We start from the raw sequence: 23,037 nt of genomic DNA, 5'->3' as shown, positions 1-23,037 counted from the left end.
CTTCTTTCCTCTCCTCTCCCTCTCCCCTCCCCTCCTCTTCTTTCTCTCTCCTCTCCGCTCCTCTCATCTCATCTCATCTCATCTCATCTCCTCTCTCCTCTCCTCTCCTCTCCTCTCCTCTCCTCTCCTTCCTCTCCTCTCCTCTCCTCTCCTCTCCTCTCCTCTCCTCTCCTCTCCTCTCCTCCTTGGTGGGATTTAGGTGGTTGGAGTAGGATAACCAATAATATTATGGCTGCAGTTATAGCAGTATGCAGGACCCCCCTCCCCACTCCCAGCCAGCCAGCCCCCCACTGTGCTCTCTCTCTCTCTCTCTCTCTCTCTCTCTCTCTCTCCTCTCTCTCTCTCTCTTCTCTCTCTCTCTCTCTCTCTCTCTCTCTCTCTCTTCTCTCTCTCTCTCTCTCTCTCTCTCTCTCTCTCTCTCTCTCTCTCTTATCTGTTGCTCGATAATTATTTCTTTCTTTCTTTCTTTCTCTTGCTTGTCCTCTCCCTATTGCATTCTCTCCTATCTTTCTCCCTCTCTGCCCATCTCTCTTTGTGTCCCTGTCTCTCCTCTCTCTTTCTCCCTCTCCCTATGTCTCGGTGGGCCTCCCCTGGGTGAGTTGCTGTTGGCAGCGCCCCGTGCCTCCCACACTGTCACTTGACGTTGCTATTTATAGGCCTTCGGAGGGGGTGGCTTTTCCGTTTGGCGAGGAGGCGGAGGTTGTCTTAAACAATGTAGCTTAAACAAGAGAGGCAGGAGCTCCCCGGAGTGAGGGGGCGCCTGCACGGTGGTGAAGGCTCTCTCTCTCTCTCTCTTTCTCTTCCTCTGTTAAAATGCTGAGTGCAACCCACCGCCGTCATCATCATCATCACCTCCCACCTTCCTCCCACACCGGCGCACTCTCCTTCCTTTCTATATGGGTTGCCACAGTGACATAATTATTATTTTTTAAATACAAAAGCAAACAACTTCTCTCGGTCTCGTCTCCATGGACACAACTGTAGCGCAAGTTGGATCGATGAAATAGGGTGCAAAATTATAAATGCCCCTCGCTACATTACCTCTTATAATGTGAGGGGCGAAACATACATATGATGGGCAGCCAAATGCCCCCATAAGCATAATCTTATCTCATCTTATCTTATTTTATCATCTTATCTTATCTTATCTTATCTTATTTTATCGTATCTTAGCTTATCGTATCGTATCTTATCTTATTTTATCGTTTCGTATCTTACTTTATCTGTTCTCTCCTCCTCTTCTCTCCCCTTCCTGTCTTCTTAACCTTTCAACAGTTTTTCTATCCTATTCATGGTCATGTGATTCTGGCTATAATGATAACAGTTTCCCTCAGGGACAATACAATTATTACCTTACCTTACCTTACCTTAGCTTACCCTATCTTCTCTTCTCCCCCCCCCCCCCCCCTCCCTCTCTCTCTCTCTCTCTCTCTCTCTCTCTCTCTCTCTCTCTCTCTCTCTCTCTCTCCTCTCTCTCTCTCTCTCTCTCTCTCTCTCTCTCCCTCCCTCTCTCTCTCTGTCTCTCTCCCAGTTCTCTGGAGCTTTTCTTTGCCAGCAGCCAGAACACCAAGATCCTGTACGGCGAGCCGCCCAAGTCACCGCGCACCAGCCGGAAGTTCTCCTCCCCGCCGCCCCTCTCCATCACCAAGTCGTCCTCCTCCTCCTCCTCCTCACCCACCGCCGGCGCAAGCTGTCACTCAACATCCCCATCATCACGGGTGGCAAGGCTGTGGTGGACCTGGCCGCGCTCAGCTGCTGCTCGCCCAACGGCCACGCCGGGGTGCACTCCTCCTCCATGGCGCCCTTCAGCAAGACCTCACTGGACATCAGCAAGCTGTACGTGTCGTCCACCGTGGCCGCCGGCAGGACCCCAGACGAGGCCGAGGGCAAGACGGACGAGTCGCTCCTCCTCAGCAAGCCAGGTTATAAACCGCCTCTGGTCCAGAGCATGTGAGCGCGGATCGGCGCGGGCGAGAAATCAGCTCTTCGCTCTAGACGGCTTGTTCCGCTCCGCTAATCGCTCATGTTGACCCCGCCCCCAAGTCGCTCTCCGCTCGCTCGAACGCTCACCTTCATTTACGAATCAAGCCCTCCCCGCTACACCTCGCTCCACAGCTCGCGCGGCAGATTTTTAAGGATTATTTTGGAGCATGATGTAAATTAGCTTGATTTGACCAAACTACAACAGTCTACACCCCCTGGGCCCCTTAACAATTGTTTGTATTGAGCCGTATTGTAATTGTACCCATTCTGCAATGTTAAATAACGTAATAACCATTCAACTAGCTCTACTAAGCGATGGTAGCTAGCCTAGCCACAATGCTATGGTCGCTGCCATTCATGTTAGCATGTAAGCTAACAACAACAACAACAATGGTGGAATATACTTTGGTCTAGCAGGATGTGAGTGACGGTTCACCCTTCTCATTGGTTGAAAATGGCCTTCATGTTTGTACATTGCCACCTGTTGCTTTGGCATTGTACTACATGTATATTACATCACTGTGAGCGGCCCGGAGCGGATTGGAGCGGAGGAGAACTCTCGCTCCGGAAGTCGCGCCGACCCATTTTAAAACCCACTCCGCCGCTCACTTCAAAACCACCCGCTCCACTCACATGCTCTGCTCACATGCTCTGGTCCTGATGCTGCGCTCAGACTGTGGCCCTTCTGCTCAGCCGAGTACACATTGTATTTTCCTAATTAAAAGATGGGGAATTTGCGGGTTCTTTAAAAGAACACGCCAACGTTTTGGGAAATTAGCTTATCGTCTTCTCCAGAGAGAGACAAGGCGATATAGATAACAGTTTCCTCTCTGTGTGTGTTCAGTAGAAAGCTATCCGGCTGCACGTTAGCCTAGCTTAGCACAATGAATGGAAGCGGACATCGCCGGTTAGCCTATAGGCATTGTCCAACTAACACCTCTCACTCGAAGGCTAACCGGCCATGTCCGCTTCCATTCATTGTGCTAAGCTAGGCTAACATGCAGCCAGATAGCAATGTGTTTATAGGATGCTCACAGGGAAATGTATTGAAAACAAAGAGACAGTACTGCATGCAGCCACAGCACTCGACACAATTACACATTATCACTTTGACATCACATACAGAAGGGAAACATGAACCATGCCATAAATAAACAACGTCATAGCTTTAGATTATGTCTAACGGGAGTAAAGCGATAATGTGTACCACATTCCAGAACGTAATTAATGAATAGAATAAATTGCACATTGAGGCTTTAAGGTGGTTCCTGTTTGTTCCTTGTTTCTCCCAAGTGTGACTGAATATTTACAGTCAGCGACGCTTTCTGTCCAGACATGTCGGTGAGAGAGGTGTGTGACGAAGTGCCTACCCAGGAGGAAGATACTGAGGCTGACATGTCCCCTCCCAAGTCCCCCACCACACCCAAGAACGTCAAGTCCAAAAACTCTGGTAAAAGTCTACCAAAACTAGTGTACTAGTGTGTATTACTTGGCATGGCATGAATTACTCAAACCCCCCCTTTTTTCTTGCAGCAGCAGGGTTAGGGGTTCAATTCCCCGTGTAGCTCAATGGCACTAACACTGCCAGGGTTAGGGGTTCCATTCCCTGTGTAGCTCAATGGCAATAACACCGCCAGGGTTAGGGGTTACTGTACATTCCCTGTGTAGCTCAATGGCAATAACACCGCCAGGGTTAGGGGTTCCATTCCCTGTGTAGCTCAATGGCACTAACAATGCCAGGATTAGGGGTTCCATTCCTTGTGTATGTAATCCCTAACAGCATGGATTGTGCTGAGAAAGGAGCTCTACCAACCAACCAACAAGTCACAAGTTTATCAGCAATTGCATACATATAGGCACAGTGAATAAGCATAAACAATCAAATAAATCTCACAAGTTGACACACAGTGGTCGGAGATCATACTTTTAAATGCAGCAAAAGCTTCAGAGTCAGTTAGCACTGTTCCTTTCTCTAAACAAAGTTGACAACTTGTTTGAGAACCAAGGACCACATAAGGCAGGGGTCGGCAATAGGCGGCCCGCGGGCCGAAATAGGCCCGCCAGCAATCTTTTCTGGCCCGTCAGTTTATTTTGAGAATATGATATTTATTTTATTTTCATCATATTCTTTTTATTATATGCATACTTTATGTTTTATCCATGTTGAGAGTGAATAACAGGTATAGGCAGTGAGGTGCAATGTACCGTATAGGCTTGCTCAAAGTGAGGTGGACAGCGCTGGTGCTGAAATGGGAAACGCGAGTCCATGAAATAAAAACACCAGTTCAGTAAGTCATTCAAGCTTTATCTTTACTCATGACTGACGGCACCACACATGCATGTGAACATTAGGTTATGACTATAACCAAGTTCTGTTAGTATAGCGACGCTCGGCATCGCTCTCTGCACTATCTCGCATATGTGCACGCGCACTGAATAAAGACCACAAAATGTACCTTTAATCCCAATATTCGTCTGACCACACCCCTATCAGCTTACCCATATAAGCAGGGGTGGGGCCACCCACTCGCCTCCTTCCCAAGCTTTCGCCACAAGGCGAGGTCAAAGGCTGCAGCGGCGTCGGATGCCGAGCGCCGCTATACTAACAGAACTTGGTTATAGTCATAACCTAACGTTCTGTTTCGTATTCGCTCTCGCTCGGCATCGCTCTCTGCACAAGGGAGGCCGAGCGAGAGCCAACGGCCGACAAATACACCCCGCTGACAGCCCCCCACAACCATCAGAACAGGGAGGGCCGAGCCCCCCCGACCCACCCTAATGGAGGGCACCCCCCCTATTAGGGGCTTCACGGGAGGTCGACGGACCCGACCGTGCGAAGAGGCACTCAAGCAACTCAACGCACAGGGTGAGCAGACCGTGGCTTGACCCCACGACTACACACACGCACAACCCGCATGCCACCCGGGAACGAACGGAGGAACAACCTCGTTACTGCCCCCAGAATCACGGGGTCAAGGGCAAACCCAACCCCGTGGCAAGGCCGTAGCAGCGGAGCGCGAAGGAAGACCCAGACCCACCAAAAGGACTGGACTCCCTGGAATGGGGGCCCGGAGAAGTCCATGATGCCAGCATCAAGACCCCACCAGGTGGGCACGTAGTGCCCCGCCCCCCACATCGCCAGCGTATTCGGACAAAGGCCCCTCAGCCGAGCGGGCCCCGTCCCCCCAATAGTACACCGCCTGGCACACTGACCCTGCAACAGGCAGTCAGCATGGCCGTAAGCACACAAAAAAGGTTAACCAACGGAAGCAGGCAGCGCACCGGGGAAAAACCAGGCAACAGGCTATTAACCCTAGCCTGGAGACTGCGGACGAGACAGGCGCCAGAGGGGACAGCTGAACACAGCCGCCCGGGCGGAAGGAGCGTAAGCTGGCGGTGTTGCATGACCAAGCCTCCATTTAAAAACCCACACCCAGAGGGGTCGAGGCAGAGAAGGCTGACACGATTGGCAGACGTCATGAACGTGCAGGGGCACCCTCAAACGGTGAACCCGGGAGTTGACACTGCTCCAACACACCAGGGAATCAACCACCTTGGTGTTACCCAATGCGGTGGTTGTTCCTATAACCCCTCAAGAAAAAACTCCAAAACACACCTGCGGGTATACACCGGCTATACCGCAGTACAAGTGTTTCAGTTTCCAAAAAAGGGTTAACCCAGGCCTACGGGTCGACGAAACATTACTTCGGACCGGGCCTGGCGGTACGGGAAGCACAGGGTCACCAGAGGAGGTCAAAAACCACCCCCACAGGCCCCTCTTCGCCATGCGTGAGAGAGGAGCGAAAAAGAATGGAGAACCAGCCCCTAAGCACACCGTACTTGGTATTCCCAGGCGGTCTCCCAACCAAGTACTAACCAGGACCAACCTGTGTAGCGGCCGAGATCCGACGAGATCGAGCGTGTACAGAATGGCATGGCCGTAAGCCATTACGACAGTGCTGAGTAAAAACGTACCCAACCAGGGTCTCCATAGCGATTAACCCTGTGACACCCGGACCGACCTGGCATTTTTCCCCCTGAAAAAAGCCCAAGTCCCTCAGGGTACCAGAACAGCAGATCTGCATCCCCGGCGGACAACGGGTTCAACTGATCCGGACCAGCGTGACCAGAACCAGTCCCGTGCCCTAACCACGCCGACATGCCTTTTCCAGGAGAAAGGGCAGATATGCGTGTCGATCTTAACATGAAAAGAAGGCGCCACCCAGACGTTCGGGCGAACCGCGCCTGGTGGCCCACCCCAAGGGCGTGAGACCCCTCTACATATGTTCAGATCCATTCCGTCATCATCCCCCAGACATGAACGAGAATCCGTCGAAAACCAACCCAGGTCGTGGGATTTGGTCGTCGGAAGAGGAAAAACCCCCATCTCAGTTGCTTTATAAAAACGCCGTTTTAACCACAAGCAACCAAGGCGTGCCAGTCAGTCGCCTGTTTACAGCGAGCTAGCACTATACGTGCGTCGGGACACACCCCCATCAATGAACAGGCTATTTAGACCCGTCATTGAATCCCCAAGGCGCCCAGGGGAAAGACAAGAGGGGTGTGACACTTCCTAACTCCAACACTTTCTGAATAGAAAAGAAGGAAGCACCAACAGTATGTATCCCAGTCTACACAGCCGGGGGTAAAAATGTTTCACATTTTTACATCCCACCACCCTCCCATAGGAAGGAGACGGGGATCCCCAGAGAGACTTCCCACACGAGCTGTACAGATTGAAAAGAATATATTGCACCTTGAGCCATGTAAAAAATTGGTTTTAGGGCTCTCCGGGGAAGAGGCACTGAACCCATACACACTCAATAATCGAATTGAATCGAATACATATACAATAGAATAGGACACCTTCTAGAGGGTCCACTCACTTTGACAATCTGAGGAGGAAGGCTCTGTACTCTGATGGAGGCTCCCTCACATGGAAGAAGGAGTCCGAACTCACAGAAGGCCCGAAATAGGCGCTTGGTGAGGAGGAGCCCTGACCACCCCCCTGAAACAGATCCATCACATGGACCTGAACAGCACACGGAAGTCCTACCAACAGAGACGCGCACGGTGACGTACTCTATGGCGGGGGAATTCCTGCGGTGCACACGCCCAATATACCAGGCCGTGGGACCAGGAAACACCCCCCCCCCCCCCCCCGTAACGTGCCGAACCGCCACGTGACGGGAACCTTGAAGGACAGGGGGTGTACCCCTGACCGACAGAAACAAGGAGGAGAGGAAAGGTTACCAGTTCACCCCTTTACGACCCCACACCCATGATACGATGTAATGACAAAAAGAGAATATGACACAGTCATAGTCAGCTCTATGAAGCGTTTGACAGCTCCACACAGCGCATGAGCTAACCTGCTATCTGATTTTTACTAAGGAAAAAACACAGAATAGAGAGGGCTCTAAGAGCCCCGGTCCAACATACACATGTGCTTCTGTGGCCAGTCCAACCCAGTTGTAGGTCACATGACACACACAACCCATCATCACCTACAAAAAATGGCAAAAACACTCTACAGAGGAACGCCGTTTTTCATAATGAGAGAATACATAATTCTCGATTAGTATCGGCCACAGGCCTTGCTAAGCACACACGACAGCGACCAAACAATCTTTTCTTTTAGGAAAATAAAGTTTCTCCAGCAGTTTTAGCACAACCTCAGCAATCAAGCTAAGGGTTACATCGCATCCCTACCACACAAAAGACAAAATTTAGTGCACAACATGTCTGATAGGAGGATGAAAAAGTCCCCAGGGAACCGGGGGGAAACACAATCCTCTTATTTTACCCTTAATACGGCCAGTTAAAACAGGAAAACCTGTTAATATGTGAACACACTGTTCATTGTCATCACAGGCTGAGAAAAGAACATTCTTCTACTCACTTGTCACTAAGCATAGCTTCATAGGTTAGTTACCTTAGTTGTGAGTACACGGTACATATAAACACCATGATGTTTCTCACACAACAACCAGATCATTTTCACATCTGTAACAACAACCCGATTTGCACGGAGAAGTTAACTGCCAGTGACAAAAACAGTTCACACATAACTCGCGTCGTATCCTAAATGCATTGCAGCAACACACGTTTTGGGAAAAACATCGTTATTCACAAAACATTTAGAAAAGTAAAACCAGAAGACGCGTTATAAGGTCTGGTCAAACCTTGTCCTACGCGGAACGTAGATCAGCGAAGTGCAGACTCAAGACCCCGTAGACAACACAGCCGATCCTGTGTTGCTCGAACTGGGCAGCGTCGTCGCTCCAACCAGTCGCTACAGTCCTCTTTGTTGACGCAATCCCCGTCCAGGCTCAGGGCAGGGTCCTGTCAAGGATGACGTCGTAGTCAAGAGTGTAAAACATTTTATAATCAAAGCACGTTCAACAGAATAGCATTAAGCTAACGGCCGCTCCAACCGTTCGGGCGCTACTGCCCCTGCTCGCGAGACGCCGAGCTAACGGCGCACGCGACCAGAAGCGAGCTCGCGGCGGCGCGCGAGGAGCTGAAGCTACCCCGCGCCAGGCCTTGGCCTATAGCAGCAAGCTAACATTACCTAGTGATCACGACATGCTAGCGCCGCAGCTAACAGCTGACTGGCTAACAGTAGGCCCAACCTAAGTAGGCCATGCAGCGATCCCAGCAGGCTAACGCAGCAGCTAACAGCTGACTGGCTAACCGTAAGCTAAGCAGCTATCACCTGAACATGTATACAATGACATAACACTCACCCAGACAGGCCGCCGTTCTGAACCTCTCCTCACTTTTTAAGAGAAAAGAGAAACAAGATGTCAACACTGCTTTACAACGGTGATTTTACCAACACCCGACGGAATCAGCACAATACCAAACTGGCCTGTGTAGCTGACTTGAACATGGATCTGCCGCTATCGCACATCCATGCACATATCTCCTCGTGAAGGAATACTCTCATTTGGATATGAAAGAAGGGGCTTAACACGGGACAGAGAGATATCCACTCGTCCAGAACACACAGGGATCACCAGTGTTAATGGTCGCGGCCCACTAGTTAAACTAAAATGGCTTCAGACCAAGGTCTTCTGTCGTCTAGGAGACTGAACAAAGGACCCTAGCCTGGGGCCGGTTTTCATAAACATTGTCAAGTAGCCCCCATAGCACTAACAGACAAGTGAAGCCTGCCAGCAAACATAACTCACCAGAACCAGGAACCCACCGCGTCTCACAACAGCGGCGCGTCCTACAGCCCAGCTGTGCCTTTACCGCAACCAGCACACAGCAAGGACTGCAGTTGGAAAAGCATGTAGCGGCACGAACTCCCAATACGAAAACCGGTGGAGGATTTTTAGAATGATCATCATCTTCCAGACACTCCAGTACGAAGACAATATCGCCGTATTTTCTCGAAAATAGTGAGAGAGAAAATAAAGATATGATGTCAACGTATCCTTGTTTCCCAAAGCTGCTCCTAATCCTTTCTTCCAGCATGGTGTCAAGTGTGGGGATCTACCGAGGCACTTCTTCCTTGTGGTGAAAGCGAGAAGGAGGCGAGTGGGTGGCCCCACCCCTGCTTATATGGGTAAGCTGATAGGGGTGTGGTCAGACGAATATTGGGATTAAAGGTACATTTTGTGGTCTTTATTCAGTGCGCGTGCACATATGCGAGATAGTGCAGAGAGCGATGCCGAGCGAGAGCGAATACGAAACAGAACAGTAATGCAATTAAAAACAATGCAAAAACAATGCAATTAACTTTAAACAAAAGGAGTGCTTGGAGAAGCTCCTGAAATGACGGCGCTATAGGTATTTGAATTACGAGACATTCGTTAACTAAATGAAAAATACAATTTGGCATTAAACAGTAATGCAATTAAAAACAATGCAAAAACAATGCAATTAACTTTAAACAAAAAGAGTGCTTGAAGAAGCTCCTGAAATTACGAGACATTCGTTAACTAAATGAAAAATACAATTTGGCATTAAACAGTAATGCAATTAAAAACATTGCAAAAACAAGGCAATTAAACGTTAAACAATTTGGCAATAACAGGCTTAGTATTCACTTTAGTTTAGTGTGAAAAGTGGCATCTCCCGTCGGTCACTATTCGCTGGATATCTGGTGATATGGACGTAACTTTAATCCGCAGGCAGTTCTCAAGGCTTTTATGCGTCAGTCGGTTCCTCTGAGTTGTCTTTATCGCATTCATTGATGAAAAGGACGACTCGCATACATAGGTGGAAGGAAACATTGTGAGCACATACAATGCGAGTCTCTTGATGTTGCTGTACTCTTCTGAGCATGCTATCCGAAAGACACTCACAGACTCCGCACTCCGCAACGCATCGCTGACAAGGGAGGTTGTTTGGAAGTCCATTAGCTCCATTTCCAGTGCAGCCTCATCTAACAAGGGGATCATTCCTTTCGCCAGGGAGGAGAAGTGTCCACCAGGTTTGACTGTGAGAGGGTCACGTACAAAGGCAATGATTTATTTTAGGATAGAGTAGTCATCAAACCTAGAGGTGAAGTTGGCTCGTAACTGCTTGATGAAGTCAACCATCATCTCCATCACTTGTCCCGATGCCTTTTTTAGTGTGGTGAAATGTAGGAGCCTGCCACCAGTGGATATGTCTGTCTCAAACATCTCCAGCTTCCTCGTGAACGATTCAAGCTTTTCAACCATGTCCACGATGGTTTTATCTCTCCCCTGTAGCTGAAGGTTAAGCTGATTTATGTGGCCAAATATATCAGACAAAATATGCTACATTGGATATGAACTTTATGTCTCCCAGGAAGGCAAGGTGGTCAGCTGCTGCCTTGCTCTTGCTCAATGCAAGGAACGCCTTGATCTCATCCAGTAGCGCACAGAAGCGGTCCAATGCTTTGCCTTTGCTCAACCAGCACACGTCATTGTGTAGCAGCAGGTCACCGTGGGTGGCATCTTCTGACTCAGCCACAAGGTGTCGGAAAAGCCAATGCTGGGTGCTTGACGTACTTCTGACGAAATTAATGACTTGCATCACTTTATCCATAACGCCCTTTCGCTCGCCACTGAGCCTGGCACAAAGGACACTTTGGTGGATGAGGCAGTGCAGCCCATGCATTTGGGGGGCGAGTTCCCTCAACCTGCTAACTAGACCTCTGTGCTTTCCCACCATAGCAGGAGCCCCGTCTGTCACGATTAGGTTAACCCTCTCAAATGACAGTGAATGCAGCCTAAACAACTCTTCCAGTTTAGAAAACAGAATCTCTCCAGTGGTGTGCCCTTCTAATGGGATTAGAGACAGCAGCTCTTCCTTGAAATCCTTTCCATCAAAATATCTCACATACACGCACAACTGGGCTACATCTGTGCTGTCAGTGCTCTCGTCAATGGCTAAGGAAAAGTTATTGGCTTGACCAACACACTCAATAATTGTACCCTGCACCGCGTCTGACAGTGCTTCTATGTGGCGGGAAGCGGACGCCGCAGAGAGGGACAGCTGTTTCACTGACGCAATTATTGCATCCATTGATTTGTCGGTGGCGAGTTCCTCCAAAACAGTCACCATCATTACCTTGAAAACCTCTGCGTCTGTGAATGGCTTGTTGTGCTTTGCGAGCAGCCACGACGCCTTTAGAGACGCACTTGTCACTTTTTGTTGGTCTGTGAGGCCTCGCACCAGGATCCTGTTGCTGTGTGCATAGCCAGCTTTCAGCGCTTCAATTTTGCACTTTCGTGCCTCTGTCTTTGGTGGGAAGAACATTTTAAAGTTGGCATGTTTTGTATCGTGGTGCCGTCTAATATTGTATTCTTTGATAACAGACACACCTTCATTGCAGATCAGACAGGTGGGATTTGCATGAATGAATCCAGGTAAGATGGCCGCGTAGTTGTCTGTCCATTCATCTTTAAATACTCTGTTTTGACTCTCAATTTTTCTCTTTAGGTTTTTCGATAGTGACATTTCGATGTTTTGACATTAGCTAGCATGACTAATGACATGGACTCGGAGAACCAATGGAAAATTCTTATAGTTTCTCTTTTCTAGTGCAGTGATCCCCCACCGGCGTGCGTCAGCTAAACTAACGTTAGCTACATTTTGTAAAAACAAAACAAACGTCTTTGGATAGCTTCTTTGCAAAGAGGAAATACCAACTGAGGAGCCAGAAGAGGAAACTACGACTTCCAAGACACATAAACAAAACCAGGAGTCATACTTAAAATACGGGTTTATCGCAACAGGTGACTCTCGCGTGTTAACATGGCGACACGAGGCAATGAAGCAACTGTGTTCAAGTTGGCAGAAGATAAAGTAGTTGCATTCAACGCGAGTGGACATTTGACATGTTTCAAACATTAGCAGGGATTTTGGAGGACCGAAACAGAAACAATAATAAGCCCAGGGCAGGGCTGCATTATGGTGAGTTGTGTTTTAATAATAATAATACATTCGATTTATAATACACCCGCCGCGGTGCTGCAAATCAAATGCCCACCCTACTGATCTGTTCATGTGTTATAATAATAATAATAATAATAATAATACATTAGATTTATAATGCGAGCACCTGCATTAAAATCAAATGACTGATCTGTTCATGTGTTATGCACCCGAGAGGCACTTTATAATAGAAAAAAGACAGTGCAAACATGTATATGTCGCTTACAGTTTATTATGCCACCTATGCAGCTCGTTAATTTTGACAGAGTTAAAAATAAATTCACTATTATTATATTAAATTAGCCATTGTTTTTGGTCCTGGCCCGCCATTCAATGGCTTGGGGAAAAACTGGCCCGTGAGCAAACCTAATTGCCGACCCCTGACATAAGGGATATCAGTTTGTATGTATTGTACATAATTTAAAAAGGCTTGTTCGTAAAAATTTCTGAGACATCTCTTTGTAACTGTATGATATGTTGTTGTTCTCTTTAGCTGTGCACTTCTAACACATGCGGTCGCAGCCCCTGACCTCTGGAACAGCATCCCCATGTTGATTAAATCTGCCCCCTCCATCGAGTCTTTTAAATCGAAACTCAAAACCCACCTATACCGCCTGGCCTTCCCTGACTCACTCTGACTCTTGCCTTGCTTGTTGACATGTTGTTTTGTTTCCTTGTTGGTTTATTTTTTCTGTTTATTCTATACTTTTCTTTGTTCTTAGCTATGTGAAGCACTTTGGTTGACAAGTGTCATGTCTAAATGTGCTATATAAATACATTTGATTGATTGATTGATTGATTGATTGATTGATTGATTGATTGATTGATTGATGCAACCAGTGGGCAGTGGTCACTGATTCCAAGCTCAAAAACACCACTGGCTATACTTTTGTCAACTATGTTAGAGAATAGCAATTCAGGTTAAAATCACCTACCATAATTAAGTCATCATCAGAAAAACAAGAAAGATGATCCGCCGAGACATCTATGGAACCCAGATGTGCAGATGGGGGTCTGTAGACTCCACAGCCACAGACGTAGGCCCCATCAGAACTCTTAGAACAAGAAACATCTTGGTCTCGTGACAGCATTCACAACAGACACAGAGAAAGACTTTATCTCAGTTACTCCACTTGAGTACTGCACCCCCCATATGTACTGCTCTTGAGCACTGCACCCCCATATCATTCCAACCTTACATGACTTACCATCGCCTGGTTTATACACAAAATATTGCTCACAACTGATCGCGATCCTGCATTAGCTCTTGATTTCTCAACACTGTTTACTGCAACAGTCTGTTGGGGGGGGGGGGGGGGGGGGGCGATCAATATGAGGACACCATCGTGACACCAGTGATATCACAGAAGCGCTGGGAAACATCCCACCCACCCGGGCCTCCCTCCCTCCCTCCAGGGCCTCCCCCATGGTGCCTTCTCTTCTCTTCTCTTCTCTTCTCTTCTCTTCTCTTCTCTTCTCTTCTCTTCTCTTCTCTTCTCTTCTCTTCTCTTCTCTTCTCTTCTCTTCTCTTCTCTTCTCTTCTCTTCTCTTCTCTTCTCTTCTCTTCTCTTCTCCCCTCCTTTCTTCTCTCATCTCTTCTCATCTCCTCTCTTCTCTTCTCTTCTCTTCTCCCCTTGTTTCTTCTCTTCTATTCTCCCCACCTTTCTTCTCTCCTCTTCTCTCCTCTCCTCTTCTCTTCTCCCCACATTTCTTCTCTCCTCTTCTCTCCTCTCCTCTCCTCTCCTCTCCTCTCCTCTCCTCTCCTCTCCTCTCCTCTCCTCTCCTCTCCTCTCCTCTCCTCTTCTCTTCTCTTCTCTTCTCTTCTCTTCTCTTCTCTTCTCTTCTCTTCTCTTCTCTTCTCTTCTCTTCTCTTCTCTTCTCTTCTCTTCTCTTCTCTTCTCTCTCTCCTCTCCTCTCCTCTCCTCTCCTCTCTTCTCTTCTCTTCTCTTCTCCCCTCCTTTCTTCTCTCATCTCTTCTCATCTCCTCTCTTCTCTTCTCTTCTCCCCTCCTTTCTTCTCTTCTATTCTCCCCACCTTTCTTCTCTTCTCTTCACTTCACTTCTCCCCACATTTCTTCTCTCCTCTTCTCTCATCTCCTCTCATCTCCTCTCTTCTCTTCCCCAACCATGGATACAAGGGGATACCGTGGCACCTCGGGTGTGTAGGCGGAAGGAAACCTTGTACCTTAGCAACCATCATGCGTGTTCTTCCATATACCGCCCCCGGTCCAACAGAGGGAAGCAGGGAGAGAGGGAGGGAGGGAGGGAGTTACAAAAGGCGGGCACATTGAGTACAGGCAGTCACTGCCGTAGACAAAGAAAGAGGGTGTGGGGGCGGCGGGAGGGGACACACCACACTGTCTGGAGGTTCACAGGGTTCAGCATTGACATGTGCACTCCTTATACAAGCGTGAGGCCAAACACGTATGTACATCCATGCGCGCTCTCTCTCTCTCTCTCTCTCTCTCTCTCTCTCTCTCTCTCTCTCTCTCTCTCTCTCTCTCTCTCTCTCTCTCTCTCTCTCCCCCCATCTGTGGGTTGTTAGCGTCGATGTGTCTTATGCGGACGACTCCTGCTCTGACAGTAGCAGCTCCCGTTGTACATTTGAATGAAGTTTATTTTACGGTCTTGTTTACAGACAAATCAAACACACACGTGTGGACTTGCAAAAAAAAATTGAAAATCACACAAAATCCAAAATCAATGACCGAAAAACAAGGAAAAGGCTGAAGCACATGCTTATTTTTGCCTGTCCTTTACAAATTATTAGAAACGAAATAATATGTCCTTATTTTAATATAAGAAAGAAAAACTTAAAATATGCTGCAAGATATAATTTCTTTTAAAGAAAAAAACAGTTTTACTCAAAACTGTACTCCTGAATTATTTGATCCTTTAAGGCTTTTTTAAATCTCCCCTGAGAAGTACACAACTTCAACCCGTCACTAAGGCTATTCCATAATTGAACTCCCAAAATTGAAACAGATCTAGCTTTTACATTAGTTCTTACCTTTTTACATGTTTTAAGCATACACAACCCTCTTAAATTATACTTTCCTTCTCTCGGTTGAAAGAGACATTGAATACAAACTGGTAGGCTTTTACTCTTAGCATGAATAATGCTTTCCAAGGTTTTTATGTACACCATATCTACACATTTTAATGTGCAGGACTTTATGAATAATGGATTTGTCGATTGAAGGTAACTAGCTTTGTTTATTATTCTAATAGCTCTTTTCTGTAGTTTAATAATAGGATCTATATAAGACACAAGGAACGTGGGGGGTGCACGGTGCAGGTTGTGGCCAAGTGCCGCATCACAACACCTGTATACATCCTGCTGACCCCAACAGTCACCTCTCCTACAGTTCAAATAGGCCTACTGAGGTCATACCCGTCACCTCTCCTACAGTTCAAATAGGCCTACTGAGGTCATACCCGTCACCTCTCCTACAGTTCAAATAGGCCTACTGAGGTCATACCCGTCACCTCTCCTACAGTTCAAATAGGCCTACTGAGGTCATACCCGTCACCTCTCCTACAGTTCAAATAGGCCTACTGAGGTCATACCCGTCACCTCTCCTACAGTTCAAATAGGCCTACTGAGGTCATACCCGTCACCTCTCCTACAGTTCAAATAGGCCTACTGAGGTACACCTCTCCTACAGTTCAAATAGGCCTACTGAGGTACACCTCTCCTACAGTTCAAATAGGCCTACTGAGGTCTAGGGCTGACCCCTATTAGTCGATTAGTCGGTCGAAAGGAGCCGTAGTCGACTGCCAATCTCTTTTTTATCATTCTTTCCAAAAGAAAAGATGCCTAGAAGCGTGGCTAACGCTAATGGCACGCATACCAGAGGCTAACTGCCTACGAAAACAGGCACAGAGGCACTGAAAGAGGATTTCACCCATCTAATGAACACACTAGACTAGACAAATATCAAGATGTATCCATCAGTGGACCAATTGCATGCTTTTGCAGAGGACAAGATGCCTTCAGTCGACTCCTTCAGACATTAAGCACCCCCATAGCCCAAATGGAATGAAAAAAAAAAAAAAAAAAAAAAAAGATATTATATATATATATATATATTTTTTTTTTTGTCGACCAATAGTCGACTAACGGCACATTTTGGCCAATCATAGTCGACCATCCAAATCCTTAGTCGGGGACAGCCCTACTGAGGTCATACCTGTCACCTGTGTGTGTCTTATTAATCGAAGATGTTGTCTGTAGAGTTGTTTTTCAGCACAATCCATGCTGTGCTTCATACTGGATTCCCAACTTCTCCTTAGTTAGCCACAAAACAAATGCAAAGTTAATGGGGCCACCACTGTAAAAAGCACTTAAACATACTTGAAAACATACTTCTTAGCTTTGAGTGCTCTGTGTAGTAGGTTTCAGCACTTATTTAAGGGCTTTTACAGACTGGTTTTGTGGCTAACTAGATAGAGGAACTCCACCAATCAACAACATCATTGGAAAGCAAGACATAGGGCCAGGGGTCCCAAATTCACAACATGGCCTTTATTTTTTATTTTCTATCACTTTCTTCCATCCTCCAATTTAGTTGTTATGCCAATCCCCCCCTTGTCATTGGGCTGCCCTACTGTCGGTCTGGGGAGGGTGTAGACTACCACATGCTGCCCTACTGTCGGTCTGGGGAGGGTGTAGACTACCACATGCTGCCCTACTGTCGGTCTGGGGAGGGTGTAGACCAGGGGTCGGCAATTAGGTTTGCTCATGGGCCAATTTTTCCCCAAGCCATTGAATGGCGGGCCAGGACCAAAAACAATGGCTAATTTAATATAATGATAGTGAAAAGGTGGCATAATAAACTGTAAGCGACATATACATGTTTGCACTGTCTTTTTTCTATTATAAAGTGCCTCTCGGGTGCATAACACATGAACAGATCAGTCATTTGATTTTAATGCAGGTGCTCGCATTATAAATCGAATGTATTATTAAATGTATTATTATTATTATAACACATGAACAGATCAGTAGGGTGGGCATTTGATTTGCAGCACCGCGGCGGGTGTATTATAAATCGAATGTATTATTATTAACACATTAACACAACTCACCATAATGCAGCCCTGCCCTGGGCTTATTATTGTTTCTGTTTCGGTCCTCCAAAATCCCTGCTAATGTTTGAAACATGTCATATGTCCACTCGCGTTGAATGCAACTACTTTATCTTCTGCCAACTTGAACACAGTTGCTTCATTGCCTCGTGTCGCCATGTCAACACGCGAGAGTCACCTGTTGCGATAAACCCGTATTTTAAGTATGACTCCTGGTTTTGTTTATGTGTCTTGGAAGTCGTAGTTTCCTCTTCTGGCTCCTCAGTTGGTATTTCCTCTTTGCAAAGAAGCTATCCAAAGACGTTTGTTTTGTTTTGTTTTTACTAAATTTAACTAACGTTAGTTTAGCTGACGCACGCCGGTGGGGGATCACTGCACTAGAAAAGAGAAACTATAAGAATTTTCCATTGGTTCTCAGAGTCCACGTGATCATTTCTAGCATTTCAATTGGCTATAGTGACAGACATAGATAGACATTGACATTTCACCTGCTGCTAGCTAATGTCAAAACATCGAAATGTCACTATCGAAAAACCTAAAGAGGAAAATTGAGAGTGAAAACAGAGTATTTAAAGATGAATGGACAGACAACTACGTGTTCATCTTACCTGGATTCATTCATGCAAATCCCACCTGTCTGATCTGCAATGAAGGTGTGTCTTTTATCAAAGAATACAATATTAGACCACGATACAAAACATGCCAACTTTAAAATGTTCTTCCCACCAAAGACAGAGGCACGAAAGCGCAAAATTGAAGCGCTGAAAGCTGGCTATGCACACAGCAACAGGATCCTGGTGCAAGGCCTCACAGACCAACAAAAAGTGACAAGTGCGTCTCTAAAGGCGTCGTGGCTGCTCACAAAGCACAACAAGCCATTCACAGACGCAGAGGTTTTCAAGGAGATGATGGTGACTGGAGGAACTTGCCACCGAAAAATCAATGGATGGAATAATTGCGTCAGTGAAACAGCTGTCCCTCTCTGCGGCGTCCGCTTCCCGCCGCATAGAAGCACTGTCAGACGCGGTGCAGGGTACAATTATTGAGTGTATTGGTCAAGCCAATTACTTTTCCTTAGCCATTGACGAGAGCACTGACAGCACAGATGTAGCCCAGTTGTGCGTGTATGTGAGATATTTTGATGGAAAGGATTTCAAGGAAGAGCTGCTGTCTCTAATCCCATTAGAAGGGCACACCACTGGAGAGATTCTGTTTTCTAAACTGGAAGAGTTGTTTAGGCTGCATTCACTGTCATTTGAGAGGGTTAACCTAATCGTGACAGACGGGGCTCCTGCTATGGTGGGAAAGCACAGAGGTCTAGTTAGCAGGTTGAGGGAACTTGCCCCCCAAATGCATGGGCTGCACTGCCTCATCCACCAATGTGTCCTTTGTGCCAGGCTCAGTGGCGAGCTAAAGGGCGTTATGGATAAAGTGATGCAAGTCATTAATTTTGGCAGAAGTACGTCAAGCACCCAGCATCGGCTTTTCCGACAACTTGTGGCTGAGTCAGAAGATGCCACCCACGGTGACCTGCTGCTACACAATGACGTGTGCTGGTTGAGCAAAGGCAAAGCATTGGACCGCTTCTGTGCGCTACTGGATGAGGTCAAGGCGTTCCTTGCATTGAGCAAGAGCAAGGCAGCAGCTGACCACCTTGCCTTCCTGGGAGACATAAAGTTCATAATCCAATGTAGCATATTTGTCTGATATATTTGGCCACATAAATCAGCTTAACCTTCAGCTACAGGGGAGAGATAAAACCATTGTGGACATGGTTGAAAAGCTCGAATCGTTCACGAGGAAGCTGGAGATGTTTGAGACAGACATATCCACTGGTGGCAGGCTCCTACATTTCACCACACTAAAAAAGGCATCGGGACAAGTGACGGAGATGATGGTTGACTTCATCAAGCAGCTACGAGCCAACTTCACCTCTAGGTTTGATGACTACTCTATCCCAAAAGAAATCATTGCCTTTGTACGTGACCCTCTCACAGTCAAACCTGGAGGACACTTCTCCTCCCTGGCGAAAGGAATGATCCCCTTGTTAGATGAGGCTGCACTGGAAATGGAGCTAATGGACTTCCAAACAACCTCCCCTGTCAGCGATGCGTGCGGAGTGCGGAGTCTGTGAGTGTCTTTTGGATAGCATGCTCAGAAGAGTACAGCAACATCAAGAGACTCGCATTGTATGTGCTCACAATGTTTCCTTCCACCTATGTATGCGAGTCGTCCTTTTCATCAATGAATGCGATAAAGACCTTAAGAACTGCCTGCGGATTAAAGTGACGTCCATATCACCAGATATCCAGTGAATAGTGAATGACGGGAGATGCCACTTTTCACACTAAACTAAAGTGAATACTAAGCCTGTTATTGCCAAATTGTTTAAAGTTTAATTGCCTTGTTTTTGCAATGTTTTTAATTGCATTACTGTTTAATGCCAAATTGTATTTTTCATTTAGTTAACGAATGTCTCGTAATTTCAGGAGCTTCTTCAAGCACTCTTTTTGTTTAAAGTTAATTGCATTGTTCTTGCATTGTTTTTAATTGCATTACTGTTTAATGCCAAATTGTATTTTTCATTTAGTTAACGAATGTCTCGTAATTCAAATACCTACATTGCACCTCACTGCCTATACCTGTTATTCACTCTCAACATGGATAAAACATAAAGTATGCATATAATAAAAATAATATGATGAAAATAAAATAAATATCATATTCTCAAAATAAACTGACGGGCCAGAAATGATTGCTGGCGGGCCAATTTCGGCCCGTGGGCTGCCTATTGCCGACCCCTGGTGTAGACCAGTGGTTCCCAAAGTCGGGGTCGCGACCCAAAGGTGGGCCGCGAGCAGCCACGGGTGGGCCGCGAGATGATTTAAAAAAAATAAAAATAAAAATAAAAAAAATCTTTTTTTTATTTTTATTTATTTTTTATTTTTTGTCAGGCCACTGAACTTAGAAGCAGGCCAGGACAGTGTTTCTAGTTGTATTCTAAAATTCTATTCTATTGTATTCTAAAATGTGACTATATGGTTTTATATTAACTTAATAAATAAACAAAAACGAAAAATCTACTTATTTCAACAAACATTTCAAACTAAATAACAGATTATGCACATAAAACGCTGAAAACAACCGAAGCAACAATAGTATTTTAATGAGGCTATTATTATTATCATTATTATTTTGCAACAAGTTAGCCCTCTCATAAATAGTACATATAAATGAATAACTAACTTGAACTAACTTAATAGGATTGAAGTGATATTTGGCTTAAAAAATCGGTCGCCTGGCAAAAAAAAAAAAAAAAAAGCCAGACGATGTGCATTGGGCCGCGGCTCTCTGACGCCTTATTTTCTGGGCCCTGGCCTGAAAAGTTTGGGAACCCCTGGTGTAGACTACCACATGCTGCCCTACTGTCGGTCTGGGGAGGGTGTAGACTACCACATGCTGCCCTACTGTCGGTCTGGGGAGGGTGTAGACTACCACATGCTGCCCTACTGTCGGTCTGGGGAGGGTGTAGACTACCACATGCCTCCTCTTCAATGGGAGAGTATAATGCACGGAAGATGGTACCACTGGTTTGGTCAGTCGTCCCTACAAACACAATTGGCAGTGTTCGCGGGTGGGAAGTCATTGGGGTATGAGTCCTAGTTGTTGCAACAGCGACTCCTACTGGTCGGCCGGGGCGCCTGTACAGCAGGGAGGGGATCTGGGGACGACATCGTGAACCTCTGTGTTACACTCTCCCAGTGAAACGCTTTGCTGTCAGGTGAGAAGAAACATCTGGCGACTCCACATCGGAGGAGGCATGCGGTAGACTACACCCTCCGCAGACTGACAGTAGGGCAGCATGTGGTAGTCTACACCCTCCCCAGACCGACAGTAGGGCAGCATGTGGTAGTCTACACCCTCCCCAGACTGACAGTAGGGCAGCATGTGGTAGTCTACACCCTCCACAGACTGACAGTAGGGCAGCATGTGGTAGTCTACACCCTCCGCAGACTGACAGTAGGGCAGCATGTGGTAGTCTACACCCTCCCCAGACTGACAGTAGGGCAGCATGCGGTAGTCTACACCCTCTGCAGACTGACAGTAGGGCAGCATGTGGTAGTCTACACCCTCCCCAGACTGACAATAGGGCAGTATGTGGTAGTCTACACCCTCCGCAGACTGACAGTAGGGCAGCATGCGGTAGTCTACACCCTCTGCAGACTGACAGTAGGGCAGCATGTGGTAGTCTACACCCTCCCCAGACCAACAGTAGGGCAGCATGTGATAGTCTACACCCTCCCCTGACTGACAGTAGGGCAGCACGTGGTAGTCTACACCCTCCCCAGACTGACAGTAGGGCAGCATGTGGTAGACTACACCCTCCGCAGACTGACAGTAGGGCAGCATGCGGTAGTCTACACCCTCCGCAGACTGACAGTAGGGCAGTATGTGGTAGTCTACACCCTCCCCAGACTGACAGTAGGGCAGCATGCGGTAGTCTACACCCTCCGCAGACTGACAGTAGGGCAGCGTGTGGTAGTCTACACCCTCCCCAGACTGACAGTAGGGCAGCATGCGGTAGTTTACACCCTCCACAGACTGACAGTAGGGCAGCATGTGGTAGTCTACACCCTCCCCAGACTGACAGTAGGGCAGCATGTGGTAGTCTACACCCTCTGCAGACTGACAGTAGGGCAGCATGTGGTAGTCTACACCCTCCCCAGACTGACAGTAAGGCAGCATACGGTAGTCTACACCCTCCGCAGACTGACAGTAGGGCAGCATGCGGTAGTCTACACCCTCCGCAGACTGACAATAGGGCAGTATGTGGTAGTCTACACCCTCCGCAGACTGACAGTAGGGCAGCATGCGGTAGTCTACACCCTCTGCAGACTGACAGTAGGGCAGTATGTGGTAGTCTACACCCTCCCCAGACTGACAGTAGGGCAGCATGTGGTAGTCTACACCCTCTGCAGACTGACAGTAGGGCAGCATGTGGTAGTCTACACCCTCTGCAGACTGACAGTAGGGCAGCATGTGGTAGTCTACACCCTCTGCAGACTGACAGTAGGGCAGCATGTGGTAGTCTACACCCTCTGCAGACTGACAGTAGGGCAGCATGTGGTATTCTACACCCTCCACAGACTGACAGTAGGGCAGCATGTGGTAGTCTACACCCTCTGCAGACTGACAGTAGGGCAGCATGCGGTAGTCTACACCCTCTGCAGACTGACAGTAGGGCAGCATGCGGTAGTCTACACCCTCTGCAGACTGACAGTAGGGCAGCATGTGGTAGTCTACACCCTCTGCAGACTGACAGTAGGGCAGCATGCGGTAGTCTACACCCTCCGCAGACTGACAGTAGGGCAGCATGCGGTAGTCTACACCCTCTGCAGACTTGACAGTAGGGCAGCATGCGGTAGTCTACACCCTCTGCAGACTGACAGTAGGGCAGCATGCGGTAGTCTACACCCTCTGCAGACTGACAGTAGGGCAGCATGCGGTAGTCTACACCCTCTGCAGACTGACAGTAGGGCAGCAT

General features: G+C 47.3%; 1 pseudogene across 1 annotated transcript in view; it reads left to right on the top strand.

Moving 5' to 3' along the window:
• LOC311223431 (ras-specific guanine nucleotide-releasing factor 1-like) overlaps positions 1–23,037 on the top strand; it is a 147,272-nt pseudogene that overhangs the window by 94,626 nt on the left and 29,609 nt on the right. Inside the window, exons 15-16 of the transcript in view lie at positions 1,532–1,922; positions 3,317–3,433. The product of the transcript in view is annotated as a ras-specific guanine nucleotide-releasing factor 1-like (transcript). The remainder of the gene's footprint in view (positions 1–1,531; positions 1,923–3,316; positions 3,434–23,037) is intronic.

Source organism: Notolepis coatsorum, assembly GCF_963971535.1.
Source record: "Notolepis coatsorum genome assembly, chromosome: 2".
In the NCBI taxonomy this organism is placed as follows: Eukaryota; Metazoa; Chordata; class Actinopteri; order Aulopiformes; family Paralepididae; genus Notolepis; species Notolepis coatsorum.
Note: the sequence above shows the minus strand (reverse complement) of the source record. Positions and strands in the feature narration are given on the sequence as shown.